The 18,531-nt window shown below is 45.0% G+C and overlaps 1 protein-coding gene across 5 annotated transcripts in view; it reads left to right on the top strand.

The window, feature by feature from the left end:
• Positions 1–13,174: 13,174 nt before the first annotated feature.
• Positions 13,175–18,531, top strand: part of MEF2A (myocyte enhancer factor 2A) — an 80,489-nt gene continuing 75,132 nt past the window's right edge. For 2 of the 5 annotated variants that reach the window (XM_027644145.1, XM_027644142.1), the window contains exon 1: positions 13,175–13,304. The gene's annotated coding sequence lies outside the window, so the exon portion shown is untranslated. The remainder of the gene's footprint in view (positions 13,305–18,531) is intronic. The other 3 variants (XM_027644140.1, XM_027644141.1, XM_027644144.1) reach the window with 2 other exon arrangements.

Genomic DNA, 18,531 nt, shown 5'->3' with positions numbered 1-18,531 from the left:
ACTGGGTGATCCTGGTCAGCAGTGAAGGACTTGGAAAAGACACGGGGAGACTGCAAAGCACAAGTGACGCTCCTGCTTTCCCCAGTGCAGGAACAGTATTTTTCCACTCCTGTCATGGGTCTTCTGACTCTCAGCTACCCCAGCGATGTCTACATGGCCCTTTGAAGGCAGATACGAGCTTACTCTGGCTGCTGGCCAAGGGAACCAGAAGCCATGGAGCTGCAGCTAATGTGCTCCATGCCCAAATTGCTGTGGCCTGCTGAGAGGCAGGATATGAGCTTGAGCTCGGGGCTCTGGCCAGCTCAGACCAGCAGTGAAATCAGTGTTCCTCTGCATGCAGCAAAGCATGGAGACCAGGATAACCAGCTTGCATAGGATTTGGAAAGCCATTTTCATGATCAGTTAGGGCAGGTTAGCTGTCATGAAGATCAGGCAGGCACACCTCACTGTCATCCTGCCCCAAGCACAAAGAGCAGCACTGCAGGGTTGGCCTCAGAGCCAGCCTGCTCCTCTGTGGCCAAGGAAAACCACTTTGGGAGCTGGATCCAAGTTCTGTGGGCCTCCAGTTGGCTCTGCCTGGTGCAGGCATACCCAGCATTTCTCTTCTGTTTGGGATGGCAGTGACTCGCCAGGGACAGGGAGGGTTTGAATTCCGTCCTCCCCGGCTCTGTGAGTCTCTGCAGGAGCTGTACAATGTGACACCTGGTTGTCCCTGCTGAATTCTGAGCTGGGGAGGTGTGCAGGGACATACATGTGTGTGTGCAGTCTAACTTTTAACAGATGAAAGGCTGTCTCCATTTTACATGGATATCCTTGCTGTTTTTTTTTTCTTCCTAAAATTTTTTATTGTCTCAGTTTTGGAGACTGCTTTGCTTAAGAAATTTCACCATATATTATTATTTAATGTTAGTGAGAGAAGCACTGTGTGTGTACATATATGTGCATATGTATATGCTGTGTGTAAGAAAACAGGTATGTTTATATGCAAGTGCAGACTCAAAAGTCAGTTTTGGTTATCTTAGAATGATAAAGATATTAAGGATCTTAAAAACTGTGTGCTAGGCAGCATCAGGGTGCAGTGAATCAGGGACCTCTTTTACCTTTCACTCAAACCATGTAGCTCCCCCCCCCCTTTTGCTCTTATGTTCCCCCATCTGCAACATTCCTGGAACATTAAAGCATTTTAAAAGCAGGAATTTGAGTAACTGTCTCAGTGAGAGAGGATAGAACCATAGTTTGAACAGGAAGAATCTTCAATTAAAACAGACCCATCAGGTGAAATCCTGGCTCTGTCAGGGTCAGTGGCACAACTCTGATCCTCCATGGAGTCGGGATTTTGCTCGGATCTTGTAACATTTGCCTTTTCTGAATTTGAGGCATTAGTCCTCATGCAGAGTATATAAGCTAAAAATGGAAAACTGCCTGACCTAAAATAGTTTGACATCCATATCATAGTGCTTATTGTCTGAGAGTACATCTAAATGACATGTTGATTAATCCTGAAGTGAGGAAAATGCGATTCGTAGGAAAGAACTGGGATTGTACCAATAATTCAGTACCAGAAGCTACACAGCCATCAGCTCAGTGTGCAGGGTTTTCAGTAAAACTTTATTTGCAAGCTGTCAGATTCATCTGCCATTTTCCCAGCTACTTTGGTTCCCTTCTGAGTGGCCCAGACAAAATAGCCCAACCCAGCTCACGTGGGCTATCAGCTACTTTACCAAAGCAACTTTTCCCCTGCCTTTTACTGCAAACAAAACAGTCACATCAAGTCAGGTTGCTGTGAGTGGCTTTTAAGAGAGATGTCGGCTGCACTTAGTGCACAGCTGGGGCCAGAGTGAAGCTGGGTAAGTGCCTGAGCTGTTCAGCTGGAAATTACATCTTGTGCAGGAACCTAAATGTCAAGTTCCCCAGTGCCCCTCACAGCCAGAACTCCAGCAACTCCCCTTTTCCCATGACTCTTCTTCGCTTTCCTGCAGATGTAGCCATGCTTTCCTTCAGATACGATAAATCTTATATGGGAATGCCACAATCTAAAGGAAAACGAGCTGTCACCCAGGACTTCAGATGACACTTAGCCACATTAACGAGTAAACAGAGCCCACAGGAAAGATGCCTTTTGAAATGCACTGTTTGTGTCAGCAGTGCTAAAACTAACGAACCAAAACAATGAGGGGAAAAAAGGGACTCATCAGATGCACCTAAAGCTGTAGGCTATGAAGTCAGATCGGTTGAGAGCAGCTCAAATATGGGCAAATCTTTGGGACAGTACATAAATTATAATTTCCATAAGCAGTAAGACAGCGAACACTCCCAGCCTTGTGATGAGAGGAAAGCACTGAAAGGAAGGCTAAATGTAACCATGTGAAGAGAAGGGAGCAGGAATGAATGCGTTTCTTATTTTGGAACCTTCTCATGGCAAACAAGCAAGGCTGGAGCCAAAATCTTCAGGACACAGAAGGAAGTTGGAACCGCTACCCCGGCTCGTGGCTCACGAGCAAGCTGGCACGGGGAAAGGGATCAGCTCTGCATTGTTCAGGAGCCACACAGAGCATGCAGGATAACATGCATCCCCAGGGCCTCTCAACAGTCAGTGGAATCAGTCCAAACTTCTAGAAATGAGACTGAAAGATAATTTCACTCTTGACGGTGGAGAAGCAAAAATGTGCACCAGGGAAAAAAAAAGAAAGAAACTACTGGTAGGGTATAGAAATTGTGGTGGGGAAACGGCTTTGCTTCAGTTGCCACAGCTAGTTACTCTTCCACAGAACCACTTCTTAGACAATAATCCTCTGAAGGAACCTTTCGGGTCACTGACATGATGAGGGGAAACCAGTATTAGCTACAGTTCTTATGTTCGTGGTTGCTTCATGGTGATACAAACAAAAGCACTTGGTCTGGAATTAACAATAGCTGTGGTTTAGGTTTGCTTCCTTCAATGATCCCCAAATTATGCTTGTGTGCATAATTTGGTACTGGAGGCAGAATAAACATCAACTCTAATAGCTGGATTTTTAAGGCTAATATCGAGGCTAAGTACATAACATTTATCTTCTGAAAAAAGCATTGTGCTCTGGTCGAGGGGGAAGATGAAAACCATGTCTGTAAGAGCAAGGGCTGATGGCTTAGTTCTGCATGATAAAATAAATAACTTCGATTAACTTCAAGCTCCAGTACCTCAGATGTTTGTTGTCACAGAGGAGCAGCTTGGCTGATTGGCAGCTCTGGTTTAGTCGACATGTGTTAACAGAAATTGCTCAATTTACATGGAGTACTTCAATCTGCTGTTTTAGAAGTTTCTGTCTCACATAGACTGGCATTTCAGCTTTTGAATAGATGGAGGACTTGTAAGGGTCATTAAAGAAATTGTTAAATCTTCTGCAAATGCCGGGGCCAGATTGCTGACTGAGATGCAGAGCATGCACGTGTCACTGCAGATACTTCCCGGATAATGGTGCTGATTGAGATTTTAATCTGGACAGAGTGCTGGAGGCAACTTTCTTTCCAACACTCAATTATCCTGATAATAATATGCTTATTTTTTTTCCCTGTGTTCCAAATGTGTGGTCTGCTGCAACTGTGCCGTGTGAGCACAGTGCTGTTTGGAGGGGGGAAAACAGGGAACAGAACTGGTGCCACAGCAAAGGGCTCTCACAGCACAGCCCCACAGTGTGGAGCACAACGTGTCTTCACCTCAAGTGAGCTGAGTAACCACCATGAGAAAGGGCTGCATTCCTTCCCACAGGCTGCAGGACAACTCCTTGCTGGTTCTCAGCAGCCACTCAGGAATAAATCCGAAGCACAGCCTGCTGCCAGGATTCCAGAGGATGTTGAAGGGGCAAGACTATCATTTTATTGTGTATATGCATCTTGTGTCCTCCCTAGTGGGATGCTGATCCACAGCAGAGTCTTCTAAAATCTCACACGACACAAAGAATTCAGACTAGTTTCCCACGGACCTTCTCCATAAAAGAATTTCTTAGAAGAGATAACTCAGCCAGGAAATGGGAACTTGGGGGCCAAATTCCTTCATTCGAGTCCATCTCCCATTGGTACAGGATTTAAAAAATTGTCCCTATAGGACTAATCCCAGCTATGCTTCCCTAATTTCTGCAACAGTTTCTAGAGATGAAGGGTAAAGCCTTTTAGAGAAAATCAACCTTTATTTGCTTTTTATTAATTAGAGATTTCTCTAGAAATTCAATTAGATTGAATTACTAATAACACTTCGGTTATTAAAATATATGAAACCTAGATTTACTTTCCAGTATCTATATCATCTTCTCATCCTTAGTACTTTTCATCAAGCTCAAGGAATGAAAACAAACTCAGCTGTTTCATGTTTGTCCACAATCGACTTTTAGCAGGGTTGTGTTAGTGTTACATACTTGTTATTAAATGATGGCAGAGACAACACAGAATATTCACCCTCACCTTCAACAGGTTACAGCTGAAACTGAGAGTGTCCCAAACCTTCCAGGAGAGCCAGAGAAGGTTCTGGTGTTTCCACAGCTGCCTCTGTCCCTCCCTCTGCAGGGAGAGCTGTGAATTTGACTCTCTTTGTGTTGCATTTGTTGTTTGAAGTGAATGCACAAGCCCTCGGCAATGCACACAAAATTTCTGGCTTTTTATGGCTAGTTGAAAGTCTTTCCATTTGTGTTAGATAAAGCTGTATTGGATTTAGTTAAGCTGGTGCTGGGTAGCCACTCTTATTCCGGACTAGGAGTGATTTGTTAATTTACCTTAAATCCATCCCTAATTGACTTGCACTGCACTGAACTAACACCTGATTTATGCCCTCAATTATCCCATTTTAACCAGCCTGCTGTTGGGTTCAGCACCAGACAGTCACCACACACCAGCCCAGCCTGGGAACTGCAGCATTTCCCTCTCTTGCCCGGGGCTGGATGCGTCAGCCCGACCCCGGGGCAGGAAAAAGAGGAGCCTGAACTGGCTCCTTCCATCCCAGGTCGCCAGGGGCTGGGAGCAAACACACACACGGCCCATTACCGGGGCTCAGCTGAGGACTGGGGAGTTGTCAGGCACGTCAGGACCTGAATGGGATCACTCATTCATGGATCCAGCCCCTGAAAGTATCCTTTTAAACCCGTGTTATATAAACAAGTGGAACTGTGGCTCTGGACTCGAGGACAAATTAGCGTGGGGATAACCAGGCTTTGTGTGTCAGCTTCTTCCATATGCATGAATTGGGTGATTTGAGGCTGCCTCAGCCTGCTTTGCCCAGGGGGAAGGTATAGCTAAGGCATGGCAAACCCAGAGCCTGGCTGCCATTGCACTCATGGCTTTAGAACTGGTTTAGAACAGTTCAGCTTGGCTAAAGTGCAGTAAAACAGATTTAAACCACTTCTACATCAGTTAAACTGTGCCTATTGTGAGTTACTCCTTGCTTAGGTGGTGCAATTTTGGAGGTCAGAGCTTTGAATTAATAAGAGACTTTCCATTGATTTTATAGAGCAGTATTTTATGGAGGAGTTTGAAGACCCTTCATTTCAGAGTCTAATTTTAGGATGAACTTGTATCTTTCTTAAGAAACATTGAAAAACAAACCCCAAGAAGAAAAAAAGAACCCCAACAATCCCAAACTTTCAGCTTTCCTCCCAGACAACACTACTTTTCTCACTCTGCACTGTGGGAGAGGGTCATGGTTTCTAAGGAGAAATTTGCTTCTTTGCAGCGAGGAACAAAACAGGATTTGCTAAAATGAAATTAAAGGTACAAAAGTTCCAAACCCTGGGTGAGTCTGGACCCTTTGAAACTGTGACTGAGGCAATGAAACGACAAGACTCTGGGTACTTTTCCTTTTAACTCATCAGCTTGAAGTCAATCTCAGTCTTTCCCTACTCCCATATGACGGAAGGAAAGACATTATGTGAGATCACGTGGATGGATCCACCACATGGCTGCAGGACCAGGCATTATTATCTTGGACACATTTTGAACACTGCTTCTCACTCTGCTATCAGCCACCGCCACCTCTGCAGTAATGTGACAGCAAGAGAAGAAGGATGGGAAGGCGATAAAGTTTGCCCACGCAAGGAGAAAAGAACTTTCTGTCCAAAGCCAGCTGGCTTGGCTTGGGAATGAAATGGCATTTTAGCACGAGGTGACCTGTTTACATGTGCACCAGAGCTTTGCCTCAGAACACTTGTCCTCGGTGCCACAGCAGGGGCTGTGAAGTAGTTTCATGGTGAAGCAACCCCGGAGAACAGGTGAGCTGTCTCCCTGCCAGTTTGCCTTCTACACTGTTTGACAGATAAGAAACCATCCTCAGAGATTGCAACAAATGTGCTGCCGCATTTCATGGGTAGAGCTGAGCATATTTTTAGTAAAGGGTTGAGAAAGTATGCAATAATCCTAAATCACAGCCAAGAAAACCACAAACCCCGTAACAAATGCCTGCTCAGATTCAGAACTCGGAAATGTGCACCAGTTGATCCACGTTAACGCTCCGCTTGCATTCCCAAGGCTTGTTTTCCAAACTAAAGCAAGCCTCCAGCAGGGGATCAGTGGCATTTTTGCCTTTGCCTGGAAGGGCCAGCAGGAGCAGGGAAGCTGGTGCTGTTCTATCCCATGGGACACGGGCCAATCATCCTCTGTGTGCCCCCAAAAACCAGTGGAATGCACACGTGTTTGTACCGAGGAGTCTGGACACCTTTCTAGAAGACCCAAAATGCACCTTTAAACTGCCCAGGTTTAAGAATTAAACTTCATGCCAAATGTTAACTGCTTTAGAAGTTTCTCTGTTGTGCATTGTCCATCATAGCAGACCATGCAGAGCCACTGTGGGCTCTGGATACGAAGGTTACAAGATCAGGGTGATAAATGTACAATAAATTGCAGTTTAGTCAGTGAATTTATAGTGAAGCAAATAAAAGGCAGGATAAATAACACTTAAACTTAGATTTTTAAGAGCAGCTTTAGCTGATTGCAGTGGGAGCTGAGGGTGCTCTAAGTCAGAGCAACTCACCTGCCTTTAAGAGTTCCACAAGTCTTTTGTCACTTGAAGAGGCCCCATCAACTTCAAACCTACTTTAAAAAGTAGTTCAAAGACGTTTCAGGTATTATGGTCTCCTCTATCTATTTCTGTCCCTTTTGTTTCCTAACAGCATGAGGTACTGACCACACATACTGCTGTCAAATATAGAAATTAAACTGACAGAAAAAAAGGAGCCATTTTCTTTTTAATCTCTTGGAAAAATTTCCAGACTAAAGCATAGTTCTTAAATTGATAATATCCCTTTAAGAATTTATTTGCCAGGTAATGTGATAAGAAAAAAGACTTTAAGGTCAGTTTGAACATTAAAAAGACCCACTTTAAAATAAATTTCAAATCTATATTAGGGATAATGGCAGGCAGTATTTGAACAGGTCTCCAAATCATAAAATGTATTCTACACCTTAAAAATGCAAATAACTCTAGAATCCTTTTAAGTGATTTCTAGCTCCTTGGCAATAGGGCAGGATTTATCCTAAGAAATACTTTGTTGCATAAAAATAATACAAATAGTTTGGTGTTGCAATAAATGAAAGTCATAATATGTATAAAGCTACCAAATCATTAACAGCTGAAGGCCCGTGGGCTTTGAATAACGCGGCAAATATGATTATTTTTTGAGGGGTGAAACAACACAAGCCCATCAGAGGAGAAAATTACACTTTAATAACGAAAATATTGAACGCAGCTATTTCTCTTTAGATCTGCTGAACAATCTGTGTGTTCCCCACGAGATGTCAAACCCCATGGTGCATGTGTACACTTTGCTCTCTATAAATATCCATGTGCACCACACATTGCTCAGAGCAGCACACGAGTGCTGGGGAAACACAGCAACAATGAAATTTCCTAAGAGAGGCTTTTTTTTAATTTATTTTATTTTATTTTTATTTTTTTTTCCCCCGAGTTATTAAAAGAAGGTGGCAAGTGTTCATGAGGATATGAAAAATTTAAAGCCGTCTGCAGGAAACTCTGAAAACCTCTGGTCGAGGCTGCTGCCAAAAAATCTCAGCTATGTTATGTCAGAATGTTTAATTGCAAGCTGCAGTTTTAATGAATGGAAAGATATGGCAAAAGCAGGAAGTTTCTGAAGCAACACGAAAATAAAATCCCAGAGGCTGGAATGCCGAGTGCTGTTGGAAGGAGGAATTTCCATCTGCGCTCTGAGTCCTTTTTCCTGCTGTCTGGATGAGGGGAGAGGTGAGCTGCTCTGGATATCATCTGCTGGGCTCCAGGCAGCTCTTGTGGTGTCCATGTGAAGAGCTCAGCTCCTCAGCGTTTGTCACGATGGGTGTTTGCAGAAATGCAGCTCAGGAATAACGGGAGGGAAGGCAAATGTCAGGGTGCATTAAATAACGGATTTTCCTTACTTTCCAAGAAGCTTGCTCGCAGCAGGATGGTGCTATTTATATCAGAGCTCCTAAACCCAGCTGTTGGTTCACGTTAAGGTGCAGGACGGTGAGAAAATCCCGGCAGAAGAGCGTGAATCCCAGGGAGACCTGTGAGGACCTATAAAATATCCCAAGTTTTGCTGAGGTCCAGCCCGGGCGTGCCCTCAGTGAGGCAATTCCAGCATTTCCCGTGTTGATCCTCCAGCATTAGAGGACCAGGGGCAAAGCAAAACTAAAAGTGCCAAGTGCTGCAGCAGGAAAACTCCAGGGAAATGAGCTCCCACCCCTGGCTGGAAGAGTTTGAAAGAGAACTTTTACCTGTAACTCAAAACTAGCAAATATACTGTACACCCACAGAACGGCATTCTTAGACAAGCTGTGTCTGATCTAATCTTATGTACCTTGGCCACAAGTTTTGGAAAAACAAATATTCCCAAGGCAATCAGATTACTGAGTGTACCATATAACGATGTGGAAATACTGGTGGTTTACAGAGGGCAGTTCATGGAGTGGATTGAGGGAGTTTAATTCGTGCATTGTCAGGCAATCTGGACTTGACTAAAATAAGGAAATCTTTACTTGATTTTATCTCTCTGGAGTGGAAGTCCAGAGCCAAAGAGCGTAACAGCAGCACTCCCAAGCACGGGCAGGGAGCTCTGGGGAGTTTGTTCCCAGCCAGTTTTCCAAGAGGACAGGCTGTGTCTGTGCTGAGGTGACCAGGGGGTTAACAGGGTTACACTAATGGCAAGGAACCATTGTCTGCTCCTCCCGGAGTTCCTGCTCCCTAGGTGGGAGTCCCCCTGCCCCTGTCCTTTGTTTCTCGTTTGAGTTCCCATCCTGAAGTGCTGTGAGTACAATTCAGTTTTGTTGCAATCACTAGTCCTTTACAAAAATCTTCATTCATAGAGTATTTCCCCCATTGTAAGGGAAACAATGTTAGGAATTAATCTGGCCTGTGATTTGTTAGAAACCTTGTTCTGAAAACCTTGTTCTTAGACCCTCCTTCCCTTTGAAGGGTAACTTAATTGTTTGTCAAACATGCAAAACCTACTAAACATCCCCTCTTCTTCTTATCTATGATTTTAGAAGTCCTGCATTTTGTTTTTATGTAACAAACACCTCCAAAAGCAAGAGGCTGAGATTCTTTTCTCTGGGACACAGGATGAAAAAGCTGATTTCTGGAACATAAGGAGCATTTGAAAGGAGGCCTGAAGAACAGCCATGGTACACCTCTGGAGTGTTTTGTAAGAAGGTCCTAAAATGTAAGTTGAAGGTTAGTGGAGATGTGATTTTGGTTGGTAGTGCCTCCAAAATACCTTGAATGGGTGGGTGGAAATGCACTGGAATAGAGATGCAAGGGAAAGCTTTATTGCCATAACAACTGCTGGATGATGACTCTGTTCAACTCTGAGGGTATTTTGTTAAAATTAAGAACACTGGTATCTTCCTTTCATATATTTCTCTTTATGTTTGCTATTGCTCTGAGTTTATTTCTCCGTGGATATCGTGGAAATTACAGTGCCTGCCATTTGGCCAAGGGAAGAGATTTCAGGGGGTTCTTTTCAGTCTCTGGGTAGAGAGATGGGCAGAAACACATCCAAGTGGTTGTTCACTTATCTCTCAGGAGTGATCCCAGCAGGTGCTTGTGCTAATTTTTCCCTGCTCACACTGACACTCCAGTTTGATGTTCTCCAGGGCTTTGTTGTGTTGCTGCTTCCACATCTCATCAAGATTGTAATTTTCTCTCCGCAGTGTGGATTTCTCTTAATCACCCACAGCTTTGCTCCCCCTGGATTATCCAGGTGAGTTTGGCCTTTGCAGATGTCCTGGAAGTTAAACCTTACATAGAACGTGGCCATCAAGTCAGGTGGTGATTTTGGTCCCTTTGATCCATAAATTCCTCTGTGGTTTCACTCATGTCACCCCGAGGGGTGATGTTTTTCAGTGCTGCCACTGTGACATGTGAGAACATCTGTGACCTCCCCACCACCCATCCTGTTCCCCCAAGGAGCAGGAGCAGATGTGGCAGCACGTGGAAAACATCTGGAATTTCAACTGGATGCCAAATTTTGCACTTCCTTTTCTCGATTGTTACACAGGGCAGTGTTTCCATCTCAGTGGGAAAGACCCTGCTCTGCACCCCTGGACTATTGTTTGCAAGGCCCACACAAATCCCTCGAGCACCACTTTCTGCTTATTCTTGTAGTGCCACTGAAAAGGACAGATTAGAACCAATTATTTATCTCTTTGGCTTCCTGCTCTATTTTTGCCAGCTTGGAATAATATGTACTGGAAATAATTAATGAGTCTATCCAGAAGTCCTTGCTCAGGCCTTGCTTCAGTGTCTTACTCAGATTCCCACTGAGTTTTACAACTTAAATATTCGTTATTTTATCTCAGCATGTTGATGCCAGGAGAGGATTTCATGGTATCAATTACTGGATTTTAGTAACAGACCTTACAGATATTATGGATGACAGGTATAGTGAGGAAGAAGAGAATAAATCACATTCCTATAAAAATCAATGATGTTTGGACTGTTCATGTTGAGAATTGTAAGGAAACTGTGTGGATTTAAATCTCGTCCTGATTATTATAGTTCAGTAACAGATTGAACATATGATGGAAAAGATTTGTGTTGTATTATTTGTCTTTCTCACTGACTATAAGCTTTTCCCTGGATCCACAGCAAGAAATGCCCACCCTTGCACCTCTGTTTTGGACAAAAGATGGATGTTTCAGAAGTTGTTCAACTTATTTACTGGCCATATTTTTAAATCCCAAGTAAACTGGACATACAAACCTCAGAATTTCTGAGAGCCGTGAATTCCTGCTGCTGTTTGAGCTGAATGCTTGGAAACAGGCAATAAGAACTTACATTTGTTTTTTTGGGAATGATCATGGAGGATCTGCCTTTTTCCATCCAGTGGTGTGGTTCTCACACTGTGAGATGGGAGATTCTGTCACCGTTTCTTGCGTCCTGTTTTCCAACCCTTTGTGGAGCTACTTTTTGGCTCTCCGTTAGTGGCAACGTTTTCAGATGCAAAGAACACCCTCTGATCCCTGTTTTTCAGAGAAGGCACCTTTGGCCCTCGTGTCCTGGAGCAGCGATGTGCCCTCAGCACCAGTGATTTAGTGCTGTGAAATGGCTCCTGTCATTCCCCTCCCAGGCTGCGGGAATCGTGCAGGATAAATCTGGAGGAGCTGCAGAGAGCAGATGATTTTTTGGCAAGTATCATTTTATCATCAAAATTTTATTTTTGGGTCACTCTTCAGCTGCCGCCTTCTGTGAGGGAGAGAGACGCCAATTTTATGCCTTTTATTATGTATTCCCGAGGAGTCTTTTCTTCTTGGAGCAAAATTAATGGGAGCTCTGACAGGGATAATGGGAGGTGGGGATGGATGGAGAGGGAATCAGGGTGGACTGTCACCTTAGTCTGAACAAGGAGACAGAGAGACAGAGAGCTGGGATTGGCACAGAAAACCAGTCTGAAAAATATTAATAATAAATATATATATACATAGTATATACTATATATATAGACTATATATAGTGTATATATATATACACACACACTAATATATATCTCCATATGTACAGTGTATAGTATATACACACACTAAAAAATATACAGTATATATATACAATATAAAATATACTATATATGCCATGTACATATGTCATTTTATTTAGAGAATATAATATTTCACAGGTTTCACAGAACATTCTGAGTTGGAAGGGACCCACAAGGATCATCAAGTGCAGCTCTGAAGTGAATGGCCCATACAGGGATGAAACCCACAGCCTTGGTGTTATTGGCACCACACTCTAACCAACTGTATAATTATATATATAAAATCGTGTATATATAATACAGTATATATATTTATGTAGTATACATATTCTATATATGTGTATATATATACTTAATAATGTGTATATATATACAGTATATACACACACTATACAGCATTTATATATTTATATAGATACTGTACAGTGCGTATATATGTATGTACATATGTATATATATGGGAGGTGGTGGTTTCTGAGGGTGCCAGGGGCAGCTGGGCTGTTCACGGAGGTAACTGCTGTAGTCTCCCGCTAAAGCCTGAGGACCGGGGCTTGCAGGACGATGGGAGAGCACCTAATGAGGGTTGTTTTAGTCGACCCAAAGCGGGACCACTTAATGAGCGTAGTTTTAATTACCCCCAGCCCCGTTTTGGCCCCCCAGGCCTCGCGCTGCGCACGCGCCGCTTGGGGCGGGCCCCGCCCGTTGCGTCACCGCCGGCGCACCCGGCGCAGAGCTCTGCGCACGCGCGGCAGCCCAGCTCGGGGAGGCGGGGCGCTGCCTTCGCGGCGAGCCCGCCCCCTCTCTGCTCTGATTGGTCTTCTCTTCCCTCGCCGCCTTTCTGATTGGGTGCTTCGCTGTCACTCAAATCCTCCACGTTTCGCTGCGCCCCGCCCACCAACTGCTCCGTGGTTGGCGGGCTGTCCCGTGTGCGCGCTGTCATTGGCTGTGCGCGCTGTCACTCAGGGGCCGGCCGGGGGCAGGAATGTAGGCCCGGCCGCTCCCCGGCCGCGCCAAATAATCCCGCGGTGCCGCCTGCGCCGAGCGCCGCCGTGCCAGCCCCGCCGCGGAGCCACCGCGCCCCTCCCCGCCATTCCCGGCGCTCCCGCCCCGGCCCGCCCCGGCCCGGCCCCGCCGAGCTCCCGCGGCGCCGCGCGGAGAAGCGCGCGGAGGGATATTGGGGGAGCGAGTGTGTGACAGTGACAGAGGAAGTAGTTCCGGCCGCGGCCGGGCCTTGTTTCCCAAAAATAGCGCTGTGGGTATCCGTGCGCCGGTGTCAGTGTCTCCGGAGGAGCCGCGGCGGGAGCGGAGCGGGCGGGCAGCGCGGTGAGCGGGGGGTCCCGGGGCCCTGCGCCCCATCCTGCCCCGTGCCCCGGCCCCGGGGGCACAGCGGGGCGTGTCCCCTCACCCGGGGGCCGCGCTGGGTCGGGGCAGCGGCCGAGGGGCGGCTGAGGGTGGGGGGGAAGCGAAGCGAAGGGAAAGGGAAGCAAAGCAGGGAGGGTCCCCCCGCCGCCCCCATCCCGCGCTGAGGGAGCGCGGCGGGGGCGCCCCGGGGGGTTCGGGGTGGGCGAGTTCCCGCGGCCTCCCCAGAACTTCCTTAGGGAGGGGATGGACATGGCCGGGCCGGGCCGACGGCGCTGCCCGGGGGCCGTGAGGGGAGGGCGGGGTGGCGGCCCGGGGGCGCGGGGAAGGGACGCTTTGTGGAGGGGGGGTAAGGCGAACGGAGAACCCGCAGGAAAAGCCTCCCCGGGAGCCCGTCCCTGGAATGCGGCGGCGGGAGCGGCCGGGGGTCGGGCAGGGGGAGCTGGGAATGGCTCGGGAGTTGAGCGCCGCAGGAAGGTGCGCTGGGAATGGGAGGAGGGAGAGGGAACCGCTCCCGGTGTGCGCGAACCGAGCGCAGGGTGTTGTGTGCGGGGGGACGGGGCTGCAGGGGCGGCGGGAGGGTTTTGTGTCCAGCGCCTGGAGTCGTGAGGGAAACGGGCTGATCCGTCTCTGGATGGAAACACAGTAATTTCTCTAAGTTTACGGAGCTCTATTTCGCGATAGATTTTTACCTGCTATTGAGATGCTGAGTGGAATTGCTTAGCAAGACTGACCGTAGCGCCTTGTTTGACAGGTGATTAATTCCACAGTTGAGGAACTGGAGTTCTATAGCGGAAAAAAGATAACCCAGAAAGACTCTTCTTAAATTTTTTTGCTGCTTAGTGTCAGACACTTTTTGCCGTAATCATACGAAGAGTAAATTTTGTCTGACCGCTGAAGGAAAAGGGCTCCTAGGAAATACAGAGGAGCGACAAAAAGGAATAATTTGTAAACAGTAGTAAGGAAAAAAAGTGGTTTGGTTTTGGAATTGGTGATGTAGATGGGATGTGTTTTAAACCTTCTTCACAGTCTGGGAAATTTTTGTGTAGCGTTAAGGAAGGCTATAAGCTTTTAAGCTTAATTGTGTTAACTGTCTATACATAATTGTTCCTTATACAAGATTTTTTCCCCATTTTTAGGAATTACTTGTCTGTATTTAGTTAGGTATTTCTGCTGTCCTCTTGCTGCTATCTAGTATTTGAACAACCTGTGCAAAAGGTGTCAGAGCAACGTTCCTATCATCTGTTCTGTCTTTAAAATTATTTAAAATGTTTGTCTCAACCTTTTACATGTAAGAATGTAATATTTGGGGGTTTTTCCTCCTGTCTAACAAGTGATTTGCATTTGGGGGAGAAGCGTGAGGTTCCTCTTTTAAACTGTTTTTTTTTCATTGAGGTGTTAGAATATGTGCAAAATGACATGTCTTTTAGTTACATAATTGAGAGGGATTGCAATAAAGGATGTAATGCTGGCACTTTTGTTCACTAAAGGGTATAATTATTAAATGATATTTTAAAATTCTGTACTCGTTAAGCCAGCAAAACAAAAACGAGGGAATGGAACAAATTGTCTTGGTGTTAAGGGATTATAATGGAGCTGGGCAGCTGGAGAGGAGCCCTTCTGGATTGAGGGCATTCAGTCTGGAATTTCGGAGGGAGAATAACCCAGTGCCCTGGGCAGTTATTTTTCTCCTCCCCAATTCTTCTCTGAATCTGTAGCTGTCGTGGTCCAGCAGCAGAGGAGGATCATCGGGAAAGGAGGAGAACCCTTCAGTGGCAGGGACAGCCCAGCTCTGGGGCACATGGAACCCCCTCTGTGCCTGTGCAGCTCATCTAAACCAGTTTTAATGTTCCAGCATCCCTGTGATTTATCTGGGAGCAGGCATTTACAGGTTAGAGTGGGAATAAATCAGCCTTTAGCTTGTTCTGCTCCATTTTCAAGTGTGTCTTCAAACCCATGTGGTCACTGCTCCCCTCTGTGAGTGACAGGGCCCGTGGAATGCTTTGTGTAGGAACAGGTTATGGATTTAAAGTCCTGTATTATAAGATGAGTTTCTTTCTCTTTGAAACCACAGATGGAGAAATAAGTGAATGTTGAATTTTAGATAAATTCATCTTTAGAAGTGAGTCACGTTGGACCAGAACGATGAGAAGGACGTGGCCGAACTGAAACCTGAAATAATTCTGGAGGATAAACCAGGTTATTATGGCAGAAGACTCATCTTACTTAGAAGCCTTCTCTGAGCTTTAGTGTGTGTGGTTTACCTTAAACTGGTTAATGTGGGCAGCAAGGATTTTCTGGGTTTTAGAGCGTTGGCCAAGTTTCTCAGAGAACTTGTTGATGTCATTCGGCGTGTGCCGGGCCCTGGTGCTGCTCCGGGGAGCCTGGAGGCACCACTGGTGTGGGAGCAGGGCTGTGCTGCCTGGGCTGGAACAAAACACAGCTGATGAATTCTCCAGCAGCAGTAAAGTAGTGTGGTATAACACTGTGCAACATGCAGGTCTGTATTAGTTTGGGAACTCAAATTTTCTTCCGAAATAAGAAATATTTCGAATTAGTAATAATTTGTGCCTTGCTTGAGAAGAGAGCTCTGTGGGTTTTATGTAAATTAATTTTTTTTTTTTTCTAAAAATTAACATTAGCATGTTTTATTCACCTCACCAAATTCCTAATTTTTGTTTTTAAAGGCTGCAGGATTAAATGCTCTGTGTAAAACTCGGGCTTTGGGCCTGTTCAGCCATGACAGCAGCCTGGGAATGTGTGCAAAGCACCAGGAGCTGCTTTTCCTTCTCACTGAAGCAAATCTTCCTTGGAATTAATTGGAACATCATGTGGCAGAGTATGTGCTGAGGAACTTCTTAATGCACAAATCACCTCAAATTTCACGTTTCTTGTGTTGGGAAGGCATTATTTCACATGGCTAATAAGGTGTTCTTCAGTTGATGGAACAGAACAAAATCAAAGTCTCTGTGTGTGGCAATATGGGTGAATTTGGGGACCGTTGTCCTGAGTTCAGATTTGATTCCTTCAGCTCAGGTGGAGTAAGCAGGGAAAATAAATGCACCATCCCCTTTTTTCCTGTGTGCTTTGCTGTGCCCTGGGTGCCATAATTACCTGAATGGACTTGTCACTGTGTCACTGAGGGGGTGCAAATGTGGGAGCAGTTTAACTCTTTCTCCTGTCAGTGAAATGAGTAAAGTCTTGGAAGGGGCAGTCAGGTCTGAAATAACTAAACACAGCTCTGGCTCTTCCCCTGGATGTTTGGGAGGTATTTTGGGTGTCTTAGGAAGTTTGTAACATGACAGGAAGACCTTCTTTTGCTTTTCCCCCCTAGTCAGTGTTGTTGACCTTCCAGTAAAAAAACCTCAGGAGATTTTTTTAACAGCTGATCAAAATACATTTTAGGTCAGGATACAGTGTCCAGTGTAACAAAACAAAATCCTAAGGAGACAAAATTGTAAGTTAAACCCAGCCTTGAGCTGTGGAACATGACAGTTACCCTCCCCCCCCAGCATGTGGTCCGTGGTAGGGCACCAGCTAATAAAGAAGAGTTTGTAGCCTGCAATAATGTATTTGGCTTTTTTTATATGAAAGTAAGTGTCTGATCCATATTTCTACCTCTGACCACCCCCCTCACATGGTGCATTCTTATTTTAACACTTGATCTTTCAAGTTACTGCTGAGGGAGTTGAAAGGAAGGGATTTTTCTAATTTTTTTTTTTTTTTATCAGTGCATTTTTTGACTTCTGTTTGATGCTTCTGCAAGAGTTTTTCTAGATTTCTTTATATTTAATGTATAACTTTTTCTTTAGGGACATAAACCCCTGTGCTCTATACTCTCATTTCCATTTGACACTAAAGAGGAATTAATATCTTGCAAGACAACTCTGTTCCTGAGATTTCACTCCTACCCCTCCAGGACAGTCACTGAGTTGGAATATTTTAAATTATATATATGGTGTGTGTGTATATCTATCTATCTTTTTCCTTTTATCTTTAATCTGAGGCTACAATGAAGAATTAGACAGGAATTTTATTAGAATCAGGCTAAATTTTATGAGCAGTCTTTTCTTAAAATTTTGATGCAGGGGCATATTGAGCCTTTTCCATGGAGAACACTGCTTTTTGTTCCCTGAGTGTTGTAACAGCACAGACCTGCCTCTATGATGGGAAGAAAATACATCCTTCTTAATAAGAGTGTGATTAATTGAATTATTTTTCAGGGAATTAACTACTTTATATCCAAAATGTTAGTGATGCTTAATTAGGTAGGTCTCCCACTTATATTTGTCTCTGTCCCTGGAGAGCTTTTGAATTCTGCCAAAGTCCTTATGGGCCAACCTGGAGACTTAAAAATGCATTGTGATTTCACCAGGAGTTACTCAGTGTTGTTGCATTCCTATTTTAAGTGTAGTAAGATAAAAAGTAAGTGTTGGGAATTATCAGCCAAGCAGAGTTGTGGAAAGGTGCCTGCTTTAAGTGCCTGTGCACCAGGCATTGATGACAAAGCATCTTTTACTTTTTTTCCTAATCAAGAGCTAATTGACTCAGAGAAAAGTGTGTTGTGGCCAGAGATCACCTCAGAGGGGGGTTACAATGGATGGGTTTGTGCTCCTGATAATTTTATGATGATAACAGAGGGGAAGAAGGATTTTTTTTTTTTTCCATTTACTTCAAACCCCTTTGAGTGTTTTTGAAACTCAGTTTCATTTGAAAATCAGATTGCACCTGACACTGTAATTTAGGATTTCATGGGCTGGACTAATGTTATTTTTATTGTTTGAAAGCTGACCTGTGAGAATGTGTAAAGCAGGTGTGTCACTGTTACCTGCAGTGACACTTGCAGGCTGTGGTTGCTGTGGGTGCTGGGCCAACCCACATGATCTCCTCATGTTCTGTGAGCACTGACAGTGCTGGGAAGGTCAAGGGGGTTCAATTATTAGACTTTGAGCTCTGTAGTTGTGTAAGCACATCTGTCACTGAGCTGTGCTGTGAAACATTTCTTTCCTGAACACACTGGCACGGAGAGTTGGGAGAATTCAGAGGAGAGTATTTTAGCGTATCTGATGATATGGAAGAGTTACAACCAGTTGTAAGAGAAGAGCAAGTGAGTGGTTGAACCTTCAGAGGCTCAGAGACACACTGAAGGTGAGGGGTCACAAAGGGCAGAACAGCCTTGTCTTGGCAGTGT

This window comes from Corapipo altera, unplaced genomic scaffold (assembly GCF_003945725.1).
Source record: "Corapipo altera isolate COAL_440 unplaced genomic scaffold, ASM394572v1 50, whole genome shotgun sequence".
NCBI lineage: Eukaryota > Metazoa > Chordata > Aves > Passeriformes > Pipridae > Corapipo > Corapipo altera.
The sequence above is the reverse complement of the archived record's forward strand: the minus strand, read 5'-3'. Positions and strand labels throughout refer to the sequence as shown.